This window comes from Procambarus clarkii, chromosome 89, assembly GCF_040958095.1.
Source record: "Procambarus clarkii isolate CNS0578487 chromosome 89, FALCON_Pclarkii_2.0, whole genome shotgun sequence".
In the NCBI taxonomy this organism is placed as follows: domain Eukaryota; kingdom Metazoa; phylum Arthropoda; class Malacostraca; order Decapoda; family Cambaridae; genus Procambarus; species Procambarus clarkii.
Genome location: NC_091238.1, coordinates 16642054 through 16650887, shown reverse-complemented (window position 1 = coordinate 16650887; position 8834 = coordinate 16642054).

Here is an 8834-nt window from a genome sequence, read left to right as displayed (position 1 = left end):
TTGTATGTATAGGCTCTATCTATAAATCTAACATTATGTTTGTAACTCATTTATATATGTACTTTTATCTTAATAAACATTTGAATTTAAATTAAAACCTTATCCTATTTTCGATTTCATTTATTTGTTTATTTTTTGAGATATATACAAGAGTTGTTACATTCTTGTACAGCCACTAGTACGCGTAGCGTTTCGGGCAAGTCCCTAATCCTATGGTCCCTGGAATACGATCCCCTGCCGCGAAGAATCGTTTTTTCATCCAAGTACACATTTTACTGTTGTGTTAAACAGAGGCTACAGTTAAGGAATTGCGCCCAGTAAATCCTCCCCGGCCAGGATACGAACCCATGACTTAGCGCTCGCGGAACGCCAGGCGAGTGTCTTACCACTACACCACGGAGACTGGATTTAATTCAATTCATTGTGTCGGGGGACAGGTAACCAGTTCATACATACAATACATGTTACGCTTATATAGAGGTACCCATTCCCTCCAGGATCGAATTACTGACCCTTCCCAGGATGCAACCCCACAATAAACTGACTAACTCCTGTGCAACACACACAGAAATCACAATAGCGGCGTGATGCATCAAATGAACAAATCCACAAGGGCCGAAATTCAATTCCAGTTGCAATTCGTTTTACCATGTCGTAGCTCAGTCGATTAAGGCAGCGTCTGGGATCCTCTTGGACGTAAGTTCGAACCCTTGTCACAGCCCTTGTGGATTTGTTCATTTAACTCCTGTGTACCTTGGTGACCTTAATTTTTAGAGGTTGACGAGCCTAAAGCCCAATATCAAACCATATATACATCTGGAGGTAACGCCCGATTCTCGGTGTTTAATTAATTCCAGTTGTGAGGAACGGAAAGCCTGCACTTATAGGCCCGTATCGAGGCTACCCCCTAGGTCGAATTAGATCCGAAATTGTGAGTCGAATATGTAGACCATTATACTACAGGATCAATTAATTAATACGCTGAAAGTTTACTTTATTCCTGGACTATTTCCAGGATTACAGTAAAGGTTTAATTAATCTGGACGACAAGAAGACGTCTGCACACCTTCCTTGTCTGGGGACGTCTGAATACCATCTCTGTCTGGGTATGTCTGAACACCTGCCTATGCCTGAGACTTCTGAACACCTGCTCTGCCTTCATGGGGGACGTCTGGACACCTGCTCTGCCTGCATGGGGTCATCTGGACACCTGCTCTGCTTGGGAACGTCTGGACACCTGCTCTGTCTGCATGGGGTCATCTGGACACCTGCTCTGCTTGGAAACGTCTGGACACCTGCTCTGCCTGGGGGCCGCTTAAACATGTGACGTAATTTTAACCATTGGGTATAGATACTGTCATTAAACATTATTATTGTCATTAAGTATAGATACTTCTCAACAACATAGGTTGAAGCAACGCCCGACGCACTTATCACCTGGAATGGCGGAAGTTGATAAGTTTCCGTTTCCCTGTTGGACTTTCTGACGGAGTTACTGTGTCTGGCACCGAGTTGACCGATAGTTGTCGGGTTTTGGCGGATTGCTAGTAAAATAAATAAAATAAAATGTTTATTTAGGTAAGGTACATACATACAAGAAATTTTTACAAAGATTGGTTGACTTATAGGTAGAGCTAGTACATACAATGCCTAAAGCCACTATTACGCAAAGCGTTTCGGGTATAAAGTGAGTCCTTAGGGGGGAGGGGGGGGAGTGCTTGGCTCCTGGTCACTAAAAAACATTTTTGCCTGATTGGGCTCGAGTTTAGGAGGGGGCCATCACGATACTGTCGCTTAGCCGTGACTTCTACCCACAGTTGACAAGACGTCTGACGACTTATCGTCAAGAGGTAACTGGATGTTGATAGTCTTGTTGCTGGTTTTCTGCGTGTGGTGTGGGTCATGTGTTCGCCACCCCAGGGGACTCGCCACCCTGGGGGACTCATCACCCAGGACTCGCCACCCCGGGGGACTTGCCACTCTAGGCGCTCACCAAACATCTGCCTGGCAGTGAGTTTATCTGTCACAAGTAAATAATTATCAAATGAAGGCACCAATCCGGGAAGACTATGTAGCTTAACTACCGCAAGACACGTCCGGTCCTCCTAATAGAACGTCGCATTTTGACATATACTCTACCCAAGGCCAAAAATTGTCACACTAGAAAATGGTAGCGACTCGCGAAATTGACATACTGTCCCGTTTTCTGTTTTGGGTCCTCTGGTACGTTAGGATAAGGGCACTTTAGTACAACAGTTTCTTGACGTTGGGGAACCTTAGTAGGACGGACTGCCACGTGTCGCCTGACCTAGTGGCGGCTCCGCCACAAACTCTGCCGTAATGACCACGGTTTAAGGCTTGTTTTCCCCTGCCACACTCGCTGTGATTACATATTTCACCAACATTAATACTGGGAAGTAGTACGCTCATCGTGACCTCCCTCCCCCCCCCCCAACACACACACTATAGTTCCTCGTTTCATAGTTCAACAACAAAGTTTCTCGTTGTTTTATATATGACTGATTTGCTGAGTCAAAACTAACATATAAATTTGATCAAACGTAATTACCTAACCTATCCTTACATAACATAACTAAGCTAGTAATTCACGATTTTAATATAATATCATTATATTAATTATTAGCAATAAACAATTCTGGAAAGAACTTTGAAAATAACGGAAATCACTCTATTACACTTTGCATTATATCATTTTACCTGTTAAGCAAAACGGGCCTTGCTTACTAGGCCAAGTAGTGCGGTTCATGCTGTTAAAAAAAGTTTCCCCATTTGGCAAATTTCATTAATACAGAACGTCAACTTTTTGGTGGCCTAACAGAAGAAAATGTATATATGCTAGTTAGCATTGTAAATGTGTGGCCACGTCTGTTGTAGAAAATAATAATAATAATAATAATAAACTACATATTGATACTTTCCACCAAATAGGTACTATCATTTTAGAAGCCTCTGGGCGGCATTATTCTGTACGGAGTGAATGTGGGTGCTCATGGCTGCTGGCAAGGCCCAGGAGCTGCAGCCTCAGCTCTCTCGAACACACGTATAAGTACAAGCGGAGGCGACGAAGCTATTTACGTATTCCGAAATGTGAGCCCCACTGTAGTCATCCTACAGTGTGGCTCACTGTAGGATGACTACATCGTAGTGTAGGATGAAAACTCGTAGTGTACCACACAACGATTTTTTGCGTTTAGGAATTGCTCATTTTCACAAATGGATATCCTTGAAAATAAGAAAATAAGCTTATTTTCACAAATGGATGTCCATGAAAATAAGAAAATAAGCTTATTTTCACAAATGGATGTCCATGAAAATAAGAAAATAAGCTTATTTTCACAAATGTATGTTCTTGAAAATAAGCAATACACACACCGAATACAATACAGTGTATTTCATCAATATATTTTCTGCTGAGAGTGATCGCGCAGGCGAGGTTGAGCACCTCAACACGGTGCTCAACGGTGAGCTTTATATCTAGATCACTGTAGCGTTATGTCTAGTTACCGCCGCGTGGTTCAACTACCTGCCGTTTACCCAGCGGGGCTCCACGCACGGTAATTTAACATTGTCTCTCGCAATGTTGTTATTATGTGTTGGGGGATGTGATGAGGCTTGGAGGGGGAGGGGTTAGCATCAGTGAAGATGTTGTTAGCGTGATGTTGTGTCTGCTGAGAGGAGGAAAAGGAGGAGGAGAATTTGAGAATGGGAAGATGGGGGATATCACCGTTTGATTGATGAAGATTCAGCCACCCAAGAGGTGGCACGGGCATGCATAGCCTGTAAAAGATATCACCGGTGCAGGTGTTGTTATATAGTATGGGTGTTGGGGGAGGATAGCACCAGTGCAGATGTTATTAGTGTGTGGTGGGGAGGTGGTAAGGGGTGGAAGAGGGGGGCGGTGAAGGAGAGGCTGACCTCCACCCAACCAGCCGGCGCCGTCCCCAGCATGGGGTTACCTAGGTCCGTCCGGCGTCACACCACCTGTCGCCTGTTATAGAACACAGCCAGATGTTACACAGGCACATGTGGGCGATACTTGTATCATGTTATTTGTATTATAAGTGGGTATGTTGGTTTACGAGACTTAAACTTATGAATGGAAAGTCTCGTTTATTTATATATGTACAAGAAGGTACAATTGGTTGTGAAGGTACATATGTTGCTGTGGTACTTTATTGCAAAGTTACTAACACGCAGGATGCAACCCCCAACAGTTGTCTGACTCTTTCTTATTAGCTGAATAGAGGCATCAGCTTAAGGAAACGTGTCAAAGCTTCTCGCCCTGTCTTGGAATCGAACTCGGGGCCAGTCGGTTGTGAGATGACGCACTAATCAACATGCGTGTTGCGTTATGTCAAGTAAACATTTAAGTCTTGTCACCTGGGTTTTGGGGTCCTCTTTACGGGAACTTCTCTTAAATATTCAAGCAGGCATAAGAGAATAGGCTGGGCAAGGTGACAAAAAATTTGAGGTCTAGTAGTATTAATAGAAACAGAATGTCACTTTATGTGTGTATTAAGGTGACTGGGAGAGATATAAGAACATGAGAATAAAGTTAACTATAAAAAGCCTATTGACTTATGCGATTAACGCCTATTTATATATCCACTCAAACAAATTCAATTAGCTAGTAGTTAGTAATAGTTGATTGATTGACAGTTGAGAGGCGGGCCGAAAGAGCAGAGCTCAACCCCCCGCAAGCACAACTAGGTGCACTAGGTGAATATACATGTCTAAGCAACTCCAGCGTCGCGGAATCCTTCTGGTAGCGGAGACAGGCGGGTGAGGACCAGTGTTGCCAGATTGGGCTACAAGTAGCGAATTGGGCTACTTTTGAGAGCCCGCGCTCCCAAATTTTTAATTTCGCTACTTGCTACTTTTTTGGCTAATTTAAAAGCAAGATGTGCTAATTTGGGCTATTAATGTTAAGAAACTCGATTATTATTATTTAGGATTAGATGCAACACAAACAAGCACCCCGCGATAGCAGCCACAGACTGACGATTTCAATGCGAGCACAGCACGCAGAGTATATCCTTTCACGACCACAAAGATCACAGTCACTCCAAAAAAATCTTCCACTTACGGTCCAATAAACTCCTCCCTCTGGCATTCACTTAGCAACCATTCCACTTCTGGTAGTAGCTTAGTATACATAGCTTAGTTAACTTCTGTGACTCATTTAACCCATAATTAACTAACACTATGATTATTGTTTACTTAAGGATTAAATTCACACTTCACAAATGTGTGCAGTGTAATTGACAAATGTGTTAATCAATCATCGGGAAGAATGTACGAGTGCGAGTTACATGAAAGTAACTAAGCTATAAATAATTGTAATTAATAATAATTGTAAATATTAATTAATACTAAATAATATTATTTAATAAATTAGTCCCAATTCAATGCAGAGTTTTCTTCCAAGCACAGAGACTTGTAAATATAAATACAAGATAATAGATAGATCGATAAATAAATAGACAACTTTCAAATATTGCACCAAGTAATGGCGAGAGGAAAAAACTAGACAGTATACATTACATTTGAAATTAATAATGGATGAATGGTAATAAATTGGTGTATGTTTGTGTGTATACCAGACAAAGTCCATTTAATGGCAGAATTTAGCCATTTTGTGTAAAAACTTTTATATCTCATATTATTAATTATAACAGTACCTGAAAAAAAGTCATAGTTTGCATATACAAGAGATGAAACAGAGAGCCATGAGCTAGAGTGATGTGCTGAGTCCATAAGGAGGCCGAGCTTCCAGAAATACCTTCCTGCGATTGGCTGTTGCGGGGAATACCAACACTCTTTTAAGAATAAAATTTAAACTAAGAAATAGGTTCTTGTGCACAACAACAAGGTTGTTGTGAAAAAGAACAACAATTTCTGTTTTGCACCTGACAGAAATCTCCATCTAACTGAATAATTTACTCGAATAAGAGGGCAGAGCAGTGTATTTGTGTCAAGGCAACCGCCAATAATAACGTCACAAGTTAGGTAGCCAACCCATTTTTATATAACATCTGTTATATCCTGCAATATTTAATTATCACTTTATTAACACTTTGAATAATTAGCACTTCACTTTTTTGGGTAAATTAAAGTTAAAGCAAAATTCCATAAGCAGGACTGGTGGGCTGAACTAAGATGATTTACTAAGCGGATGGCACCTATAGCTGATCCCCTCCTGTGATTGGCTGTTGTGTGAATGTCAACAAAGAGTTTCTACCAATGATATGCCATCATTTTATTTTTTTTTTGCACCCATACCATCTTGTGGGCGGAGCTTGAGACCTCTTACCCCGAGCACAACAACAATGTATTACTATTACTTTAAACACTGATCTATACGTCTGTTAGCTTATAATAAGGTTTTATACCATGAAACCATGTATTAGGTAACTAGAATTCTGCAATTACTTTTTTTTATCTACTGTTGAGGATATGTAAGACAAATGTAAGGTTTTGAGGCTAAGTAACGAAGATTGTTACAAGATACGAGCCAGATGGTGTTGAGATTGCAAAAGGGATTATGATAAGAACTTAAGCCAACAAATCAATGCATAAATGTTCGCAAATATGAGATTGGGATTTCTCGAAAAGTTAGCAATAAAATACGCTTTCTAGTTCTTTATTTTTAAAATTAAGACCAGGGATTCTGTCTAACGAAGCTGCAAGCTAAAACACCGTTATCCTATAATGTTCATCTGTAGCTTGACCCTAAATACTCGTTTATTAAAATAATTTATTGTTAGAGTTTATTAGGAATCAACTTGTTGAAGGCAGAGTTTCCAACAAATACCTTCCTGTGATTGGCTGTTGCGGGGTTATATGAATAAAATGCAAAATAAGAAATACGTCCTTTTGTTCAATAACCTTGTTGTTGTTGTACAAAAGAACAACAATTTGCAGGCGATGAGTCACAATAACGTGGCTGAAGTATGTTGACCAGACCACACACTAGAAATTGAAGAGACGACGACGTTTCGGTCCGTCCTGGACCATTCTCAAGTCGATTGTGATCAAGCCGAAACGTCGTCGTCCATTCACCTTCTAGTGTGTGGTCTGGTCAACTTTCTTTGTCACATTATCCTTTAGAGCCTAGTCTAAATTGGTCGACGACCGAAACGTCGTCGTCTCTTCAATTTCTAGTGTGTGGTCTGGTCAAGAACAACAATTTGTTTTATACAAGACAGAAATTTCCATCTAACTGAATAATGTAGACCAATAAGAGGACGGAGGCATTGTATCGCAGATATTATTTGCGTGAGGCAACCCCCACTGATGACGTCACAAGTCAGGTAGCCAGCCCATGTTTCTGTAACTCCCGTTACATCCTGCAGTATTTAATTGTCACTATATTAATACTTTTAAATACTTAACATTTCACTTTTTAGGTAGATTAAAGTTGAAGCAGAATGTCATAAGCAAGGATGGTGTGCTGAATAAAGATTATTTATTAAGTGGATGGAGCCTTTAGCTGATCCCTTCCTGTGATTGGCTGTTGTGTGAATGTCAACAAAGAATATCTAGGCGGAGCTTGGAACCTCCTACCCGAGCACAACAACCCACCTTATGGGTTGCTGTTTGGCTATTTGTAGTGCGTTGGAAAAAAAAGAGATGGCGCTAGTTGTATTTTGTGGGGTAATTTGTTATAAGTGTAATTTGATGTCAACAGATGGCGTAAGCTGTATCTTATGGCCACTGTTGACCAGCCAGCACAACAACCCACCTTATGGGTTGCTGTTTGGCTATTTATAGTGCGTTGGAAAAAAAAGAGATGGCGCTAGTTGTATTTTGTGGGGTAATTTGTTATAAGTGTAATTTGATGTCAACAGATGGCGTAAGCTGTATCTTATGGCCACTGTTGACCAGCCAGTTGATAGTGTTCTCTTCTGCCAACAGATGGCATCAGCTGTGTTATTATTACTTCCGAATTCCCTTTAAACACTGATCTACAAATCCCTTGGCTTATGATAAGGTTTTATACCATTTATGATAAGTATTAGATAACTGGAGTTCCGCAATTACTTTTATTTATCAACTGTTCAGGATATCATCCTATAACGTCTGGTTAGGACGTACTGCTCTCGATTGAAGATTAAGCCACCCAAGAGGTGGCACGGGCATGAATAGCCCGTAAATACTGCTCTTGTAATATTATTCAGGAGGGGTGGGGGAACTATCAAGTGAAAGCGCCAAGCCATTACGATTATATAGCACTCTGAAGGGATCAGGATACGGATCTGGGATGGAACCGGGGAAAGGAATGGTGCCCAACCTCTTGGGCGGTCGGGGATTGAACGCGGACCTGTAGGAAAGAAGACCGTCGCTCTACCGTCCAGCCCAAGTGGATAAGCGTAATATTAAAACAACAATTTATGCATATAATAACAGCATTTCACATTAAAATACTTCGAAATTTGGTAGTGAATTCCAATCTAGGAATCTCCTATGACTAAACTATACATTTTAATTATTTTTATGTATTTACTACTTATTATTAAATTATTAAGTACTTACTATAATAATTAAATAAATTATTTTATTTAAGATTTAAATTAAACGATAAAATAATAGGTAATAATAAATCATTGTGTAGGGGGGACAGGCAGCCAGTGTGTATATATACATGCTAGGCTTATACCAAGGTCCCACAAAGGTGCCACAAAGATGCCAAATTAAAGATTGGGTGCTGCCGGGGCGGGCTCAAGGGCTGCTGGCGGCCCTGGCCAGGCTGAACTTCCGCGCCCTTATAATCACCATTATTTAATAATCTTCACAGGAAGAAACAACTGTAA